Source organism: Coptis chinensis, chromosome 2, assembly GCF_015680905.1.
Source record: "Coptis chinensis isolate HL-2020 chromosome 2, ASM1568090v1, whole genome shotgun sequence".
NCBI classification, from domain to species: domain Eukaryota; kingdom Viridiplantae; phylum Streptophyta; class Magnoliopsida; order Ranunculales; family Ranunculaceae; genus Coptis; species Coptis chinensis.
Window position 1 is genome coordinate 57,047,035 of NC_141457.1, and position 9,338 is coordinate 57,056,372.

The window sequence follows — 9,338 nt, forward strand, 5'->3', positions numbered from 1 at the left end:
AAACTATGAATTTTTTTATATACTAGATATAATAGTATATTTCTTCCTTTCTAACTTTTTTTTCGAAAAATACCAAAAATATTTTTCTATTTAGTATTAAAAAGTATTTTTTCTTTTTCTATGATGAATAAAAAGTTTAGAAGTCTCATTATCTTACTATATTAGAAAAATCTGGGGTCTGATGAACAGTATTTTTCACTCACGTCACAGGGGCAATTTTGTCTTTTTGTTATCTCAATGTGAGGGTATTTTAGTCTTTTCAAAGTATAAGGTATTATCTCCACGGTTCTCGAACCCTCTCCGTGTGTGTGAGTTTTTGGACCTTCTTCCTCTATCTTCAATTTTGGACCGCTACATGAAGGAATATTCATTTGAAAGTAAAAGAAGGCAAAGGTTGTTACTCTGCTAGTACTGAAATAAGGTAATATCTATTTTGAAGGAGTTTAATCAATCGCAACATATCATTGAACTAGGTAAGAGAGGTTTAACCATGAATTAAGATTTATTATGGAATTCTTACGGGTTGATTGATGCTTATCAAATCAGGCTCTGATTGATTCTTTCATGGAAATCCGGATTACATTTAAATTTTGCTTATCCTAAGTTCAATGAATCCGGATTACATTTAAATTTTGCTTATACTGTTATTGCCGCTCTTCATGAATCCTCGACACCTTTTTGTGCAGGCTGGTGTTTCCAAATTGGATACTGCTTTGTCTATTATTGTTAACAAACTTAATCTAAAGCTTTATGGTTTCAATGATAAGCTATCCAGATTGTTATCTAAAATTTTGATCACATCAACATCTTTCGCGCCTTCTGGTGATCACTGTTTTACGGTATGACTTCGGCTATAACACACATACTTAGCTATAAATATAGTGATTTATAATCTATATAAGTTTAATAGATGTTTGTACGGCTTGGTGATTCATAAATTGATTGTCTCGAATATCATGAATATGCTTTGTCGTTTACAGCTACAACAAAGCTATTTCTAAATTTGCAAATTCCAGAAGTTACAAACATCATAAACAAGTACTTTTCTCTTTGAACTAGAATCATGACTCTTTAATATACCAACCCTACATTCGAGTTGTTGGTCTGGTGGGAATAGTTAACTTTTGATTGTGTCTGTGTCCTATTTTTTGCAAAGAGAGTGATAGTAAATGCATGACAATGTTTTTTGTTATATTATATTTTGATCTTCTGATGTTCTTCACATAATTATATATATTGAATACAACTACTTTTGGGGTCTGCCATACATACCTATGCTGAATTCATTGTTCCTTAGTCTTTACTAAATATTACTTCTTCTTCTTTTTTTCTAATAGTTGTTTATGTAGTAAGATACATGGGGACTGGGAAGCTCTTTGGGGGAGAATAATGTACGGAGGAGTTGTTCTCAGGAGAACTCTAACTTGATCAGAGCATGAATTATAACAAGATAGTGCAATGAACATCTTTACTATATAAAAAAAATGCTGGGGGTCAAGGAACATTACTTTTGGTGTAGGTCACATGTGTATTTTGGTATTTTCACTGCCTATTGGGGGGGGGGGTACTTTATCAAAAGGTATTATCTCGACCCTTCTCGATTTTTCCTCTCACTTCGTCTCCCCCATTCACTTGAGCTTCTACTGATTGCTCTTGATTTTCAGCATTCAAAGTGTTGTATGAGCAACTAATGTTGGATAATAACTTCATCCTTTGGCTGAGAGGTCTCAAGGTTTGAATTTTTTTCTCAATAATGGGTTTAGTTTAGTTTTTTTTTTTTTTTATTTTTTTGTCATTAGAGGTTTTGTCGAAGGCAGGGTTCAATTGAGAGAAGAGGAACAGAACGACCTAAGCCAAGTAAGAGGAAGAAAGTTATAAAACTTGGATTGAAATTGAATCCCTGTTTGTGCAAGTAACAAGAACAAGCCCTTGAATTTTCCATCAAAACTGAATACCGGCACCGAAAACCAGGTTAGCATTGCCATGAGGTTTCAACGCAACTATTTGTAACAATTTCTTTGAGTAGAAATTCATGGAATGATTATGAAGATAACTCATTGAGTCTTGCTCCAACTTTTATATTCTGGATCAGTAAGGAACCAAGCAAGTAGTTGGATAAATATTTAGAGGCTTACTTTGGTATATTTTTATTTATGTTTTATTGATTTGCTAACTTGCGTTGGTTTGCCACCTTGCGTTATACAAGAAAACATTTGTAGAATCTTCCACTTGATCGTTTTGCAAAAAAATTAGTTAAGCATTTTCTCAAATTACAATTTTGGTTTATGCTCTTTACAAAATTTATTGATTTGCGAAGAATTTAGCCAAGGCTAACTCTATGTGGCACTCTCAAGAGGCCTAACAAGACACAACCAAGGTTTTAGTAAAAAAGGGGAACCAACCAGGTTACTTGGGAATTTTCACAAGAAATGTGGTCTACACTAACGTGTTCTCCTCAATTAACTCCAAAGAAAATGATGTCTATCAGAGGTTATTGTCTTCTTTCTACCGTAAGTAGCTTCGAAGCTTTTTTGTATTTATCAAAAAATTCCTATGTTCATAGCTCTTATATATGGACAGTGTTGTTGTCGTCAATTTATGTTATGTATAAATAATATGGCTGTTTTGCTGTTTTTAGATATATAATCACATTCTCCTTCCATGTGTTACAAACTTATTTGGCAACAACAAAAAGATAAACCTCATAATGTACATGTGTTCAGTTGTCCTAATTTTTGCAACCTCCAGCACTAGCTCTAGCAAGTGAACTGTTTATACTTTTTTGGTTAACAAAGTCCATTTAGCTTAATGGAAACAGAGTGTTCCATGCACCATCAAGGTATCGATACAATGTTTCTACCTGTCAAGTCACATACACTTCTTTTATATTTTATCTTTTATATTTTATCTTTTATATTTATTTTATTTTTTAATGAGCCGAGTTGTGAAAATTTAATTACTATTACTTCTCCTTAAAAACTTTGATCTAGCAAATGGGTTGTGCAATGGAACAAGGCTACTGTATGCTCTATCACAGGGAGTATGCAGAATCTCAACTAAAATTTTAGTTAAGAAATGGGTACTAGATGGATATACTGGAACATTTACCAGGAATATTTTTTACAAGGATGTCCTCTGCTCATGTCGTTCGCACATACATTCTTAGGTAGACACCTTCTTACAGTCATAATTAATCACATTTTCTTACCTTTGTAAATATATATCTAAAATTCCTATTGTCATTAATCTTAATGCACATGCCCATATAACCGAAACCTGTAGCCTACATGTATCCTGGTATGTATGTACTACCTGCATGTGTCTTAGTAATCTCCTACTTTATATAATGTTCTCACTGTGTATCTGTTTCTTTTGTGCAACTACAGCCACGTCTATGATGTCATTGTTTCCTATGAACTTCTGAGTTGATAGATGCTAAATAATGCTTAGATACGAAGGCAACTACTTGCATGCTTGAGTTTTTTTTACAGGTGTTAAGCGATTAAGCTATTTTGAGACATATCTTGATGAGTAAATGTTTAACTGCAATTGTTGGAACACATGCCGATGAACCATGTCCACATACCACATTTAGATTGATATACACATCGAGCTCCAGCAGTTTTGGCTCTCTTCAGAGTTTTTCACGTTTCATCAAACTTTTAGTATAAGCAACCTACTTTGTGAACATAGGCAGAAATTGAGCTTGGTTATGGTATTCCTGACATCGTGTTAACAAGACAATGCCTTGAATCTCCTGAAGCTTGCAAGGTTTGATGTAAGAATTCTTTGGTTGATTAGTTAATACTTTCTTTTAGATCATAATTAATAAGCTGAGATTTTAAATTACATATGATAACATGTTTCTTTTTCTTGAAAATCTCATATGAGAGGACTTTGATGAGGGTTCCCTTGTCCCCTGCTATTTGCCTTTGGACAAAAGTCACTTCTCACTCACTGGCTTCCGCTTGACATCTATTGGTCGTTTCTTTACTAGAAACATGGTAATACTTCATTGGACTACTCACGAGATTTATTATTTTATTTTTATTTATTTTATTTTTCTTAACGGAGGATATGAGTTTGTAATTGGTAGTGTTAAGAGATAGAAAGTGGTTTAGTGACAAATTTTCTATATGACCCCTATTACATGATCTTGCTTCTAGGTCAAAGCATTGAAATTTGTTGGTCTTACTCTGGAAGAAAGCCAAAGACTTCAATCTTTTCTTGAAGAAGTTGTTGAACTGGTTGTAAATGGTGGAAAGTATGAGTTACATTCAGTGCACATGCCTCCTATTTTAAGTTGATGGATCACATTTCATAAGACAACTTGAGGAGAAAGCCTATAAAGAACTGAAACTTCCTCAAGATGCTTCTGGTGTGCGTAATAAAGGTGTAAGAACTAGGAGCATCAAACTGAAACCAAAACGCCTTGCACTACCTAAGCAAATTTTATCGATCAAGATTGATATACTTATTTAATTAAACTATGACGCGAGCCCCTTTTAGTAAAACCTTGCTTATATTTTACACAACGTAGAAGCTAAAATCCTCTTAAAAATACTATTTAATAATGCAATTGTGTGTGTTTGTTGTATGTTTTGTTCGGAGAATGATATGTAGTGTTGTTTCAGGTTGATATAATTGATTCGCTACCTAAAGTTTGACCAAAACTAGAAGCATGGATTGGGAATGTAGTCCTGAATAAAAGGCAATGCACTCGCATTGTGTGTTTGTCTCATGACAGTACTCTACCTCGATCTGTAACTGACAAAGAATGCTTGCAGCAGCTGTTGCAGATATACCTCTTTGGCCTAACAAACATGACATACCTGCACCTTATTAGAGGAAGTCGTCATTCATTTTGGGCACAAAAATAGGTGCGAATTTTGCAAAGGTGTTTTTATCAAGCCCCAAGTTTAGCTCAAAATTTGTTTATATATCCTTATGGCAGGGGTTGCTGTTAACCTTCCTACTGAAGTAAAGGCTACAATATACATGAAAGAAAGTGGATCCAAGCTATAAGAGACTTAATGGCAAGCAAAAGGTTTTTTTTTTTGGATAAGCAAGCAAAGGGTTTAATCCTGTGAGAGTCCATCCTTTATGGAATTACAGGGATCATTCTAGAATTGCTTTGGCCGCTTCAATTTTCTGATATTTTTCTTCTTTAGTTCATTTGGAATGAGAATAAAGACTAAATCAGTTATAAACCAAGTTGGTAGCTGGTAAAATATGTCTTGGGGAAAAGGTCAGGAATGATGTCTGTATAACAATATGATTTTCTGTCAAGAATATTTATAAGAAACTTATAAATTTTTTGAGTAAATTTATGTGTTATTTACACACTGTTTTGTTCTATATATATCGTTTAATTAACTCTTTTGTATATATCGTTTTTCAGCTCCCTTAACTGATCATCATCTATAATCTTTGTGAAGATTTAAACTTAGATTGGCACTTAACAAAATCATCACTGTCTTCTATTAGGATATATAGAATACAAGTTTTAAAATATATACAGACTTGCACCATTTTATATGCTGGCATTTAGTACCTTAACAATTGTTCTTAAAATACCCAGTTTTTTTTCTAACATTGTACCTACGACAGGTACAGAACCTAGCTCCTCCAACTTCTAACTACATGCCAAGCAGTATTTCTATACATGAACTTCTACATGGTATTCTACGTGCATCACACGTGCATGTTGCTAGTAAGAATAGAGTAAAGATTGGTTCTTCGTACTTAGACTAATATACATACAATAGTTTCTGCATCTTTTCATGAATGGCATGCATAAGCATTTGTTTGTATTTAGCAGTGAGTTTCCGAAACCAAGGTTAGAATATTTAAGTTCCATATCTTGTGAGAATCTAGCCAAAAGCCTCATCTAAATGATTATTGAGTGATGACACAAAAGATGTCCGGATAGAAAAACTACACATTCATTTACTTGATCACCACGCCATATCCTAGGAGAGAATTTAGGCCCTTTTTGGATCGATATAGCCAAATAAACATTAAAACCCCAAAAAGATAGTTTTTCTCTAGTTACCCCTCTTGAGCCTTCACCCTTTTTTAAAAGCCTTTTTATTATTCACAAAAAATTCCTAACCCGTTACAATACACAATAAAAAGCTTACCTAGCTGATAAGTTGATAACTGGATGGATATCATAAAAAGAGAAGAGAAGATCTTGTACAAAAATAGAACAATTATTTGCTTCGAAAAGAAAAGAAAAAGAAAGAAAAGAAAGACCCATAAAAAACCAAAACTCTAAAAAAATCAAATGAGTCAAAAATTGAATCTCCCAAAAGTTCAAAATCAAAAGGAGATGATATCAGAAACAAAAACAAAAGCAAAGTTAGAACTCCCAAAAATTCAAAATCATATAGAGTCACAAAACCAAAGGGCTAAAAGAATGTAACAAAATTCAGAAGCAAAAGAACAAAATGAGGTTCTTCTCTGGTTATAAGTAGCTTTTATAAGTAGCTTGAAGACCCAATTTCTCAACTTATCAGATTTTGTTTTTCCCTTCTTTTTTTCTAAACCATCACCCTAGCTCCGTAACTCCTAATAAAAGACCTCTAGCTCAATTAGGAATATGATGGTATGATAGTAAGTGGCAGCCGTGACCAATCGACCCTGGTTTCTTTGGACATCATTTGAGTATGTGAGAAACATAAGTGCCCACTGCACTTGAGAGAACAAACCTTGAGTGAATCTATTAGAGAGTTGTGATTGCAACACACCCCTGTGAGAACCCACCTTAAGGACGCTCTCCAAAAGACTCAGAAACGACTCTACTTTTGCATTTTATTACTCATGTTTTGCATATTTATCTTTAGATGATTAAAATATTGAACATATATTATTCTAAGTTCAAAGAAGCTTGTCCTTATTCCCCCACTAATTAGATGTATAGACTTCTGAGAATAAATAAGGAAACAAGACCCTTTGTACTAAATAGAAGAAGTTTGTGAGTACCTTCATTGGAAAACTCTCACAAAGCTTAAAGCTCATCCACTAAGAATACACTAGGGAATTCCTAGTGGTTTAAAGCCTTGTTGCATATGGTAAATGCAATCGCACTCAGCGAAACGAGATTAGTATAACTTATAATAAATCACTCATTTATAATCTTAGTTTTTTCTCTCATCTTTGCTTGAGGATAAGCAAGATGCTATTTGGGGGTGGTGATCAGCTCCCAAATGTGCATTTTATTACCCTTATATTACTATATTACAGCCCTTCTTACGTTTAATGAAAACACAACTCATAGTTTTTATTGTCTTTTTCAGGTTACAGAGAATTTCAGACCACTTATCATAAAAGTTGTGTCTTAGCACCAAAAGGAGCATTAATCATGCTTATCATGAATACCATAAGTTGCTATGAAAAAGTGCTGAAAAAGTCAAAGTCAACGATCACAGTCAAAGGTCAAAGCCCTCAACTCAGAAGACTAGAGATGGAGGCCCTTATCTTAAAATATGGCATTCTCCAAAACCTATCTTGGTCAAGAAGAAAACAAAAAGAAAAAGCAAAAGCAAAAGCATAAAGTGAAGTATGAGGTGTCCCAATTGTAACGGAGAAGGGCAAATCAGTAAAAGGCATAAAATAAAGGTATATAATCTAAAAGTTAGGGAGAGAGAAAGTATCAATTGCATTTAGGGTCCAAACCAATTGGTTTGTAGGATTTAATTTCTAGTCTTTTACATTTTCAAGTCTTTACTTTATTGTTCTTCATTTCTTTTCATTTCAATCTTGTTATTTTGCTTTATTTCAATCAATCAATCAATCTTATTTTGTTGTTCTTTGTTTCAATATTCATTTTAATACTTTCTTTCAATGTTTTGAATCATTTCCATCTTAAACAACTTAAGTTTTCATATTCTTCATTAGCTAAAAAAACTAAACAAGTTCTATACTAAGAGTCTACCTTCCTTCTTATTCAACTCCCACACTCAAACTCTAAACAATCTAGGATAAACCACATTCAAATCAACTTTGAAGAGACTTCTAAATCTACAACTTCACATTTGCACCCAGATGGTGGAATGATTTAGCGAATACAGATTATTCGCTAATATGTTGAACAAATAAACTCGCGTCGTTGATAAACATTACCCTACCACGTAATAAGGTTCTAAAATAGAATACACGAGTTATGTGTACTTAAGGTCCAGCGATTACCTTATAGTGGGGTCTCGATTACCTTAATGTGGCATTCCTTGAATGCATCGAGAAATAAATCGTTTAAAGTCAGATACTCAAGACTATATATTGGGTCTATTTAAGTCAGATTCCCGAGACTAGGTTCTTGGGGTCTTTTTATGTTAGATTCCCCTAGACTATGCACACCCCCAAACTTGGGTGTCATGTTTCTTGATCAACTATAAGAGAATAGTTGAAAGACTTAGGTTTTAGCGAGTACCCAAAAAAAATGGTATTTTTACACACCCGTGTCGAGATAGCAAATGAAAATGCATCAGAAGTTGTCATTCATGAAGCTTAGATATATATAATAGGGCAACTAGCATTTTTAAGATGTTCCATTGAAAGATTGTTCTCAACTACGGGAATGATTGAATTATCTCTTGTATGCAGGGTAAAAGTTCGTTACTTGTATGTTGGTCTACATTTTGATTTACTGTGATGATAGAAATTTTTTACATGTAGTAGATTCCCTAAAAGTATGTTTTAGATACCCAATGTAAAAGCATGTGTTTAAAGTTGATCATGTGTGCAAAATTATTAAGCATTCATAAAATTTGAATTCTAATCATGCTTGCTAATCATACGTTCTAAACATGCATAAATACTAAGTCACGATTCTAAACATGTTATCCTATCATTTCCAAAAGGCTAAGATTGATTTTCGTTTAAGTAGCCTAATCATGCTTGGAAATTTCATATAACCCTTTGACAAGATGAGATTCAAGGGAGAGATAAAAGAAAACGTACTTTCCCAAGTTGTGCTTACACGCACATGGGGTCAAAGATGACTTGAGTGGTCATTGACCTGTTCACAATTCGGGGTCAATGCCACTCATCTATTATTCAAAAAATTATTACATACATATAGAAGCCCACAAACCAAGCCAAAATGGGACACAAGGCCAAAAAGTTATAATTTCGGCCTTTTTGGGCTTAATTACACGAATATATTTACAAAATATAAAAATATTTACATAAGTAAAAAAAATCTAACTAAATATTTAACACTTAATAATAATTAATTTATTAACTTATTAATATTTTTTTTCCAATGGTGTGGTGCTTGGATGATGGAAATCGGGGTCCACAATCTGTGTGCTTTTGGCATAATCAAGCGTGGC

At 33.5% G+C, this 9,338-nt stretch overlaps 1 long non-coding RNA gene across 12 annotated transcripts; it reads left to right on the forward strand.

Annotated features, from left to right (window-relative positions):
* The first annotated feature begins 292 nt into the window (after window positions 1-292).
* Window positions 293-7,316, forward strand: LOC147516773 (uncharacterized). Of its 12 annotated transcripts, none has more exons than XR_015211162.1 (5): window positions 293-1,732; window positions 1,800-4,004; window positions 4,167-4,264; window positions 4,635-5,680; window positions 7,302-7,316. It is a non-coding gene; the product is annotated as an uncharacterized LOC147516773 (long non-coding RNA). The 12 variants fall into 12 exon arrangements; XR_015211155.1 differs by lacking the exon at window positions 4,167-4,264 and having other exon boundaries at window positions 4,635-4,880; window positions 4,955-5,680; XR_015211163.1 differs by lacking the exon at window positions 4,167-4,264 and having other exon boundaries at window positions 1,800-3,778; window positions 3,894-4,004.
* The last annotated feature ends 2,022 nt before the right edge of the window (window positions 7,317-9,338 follow it).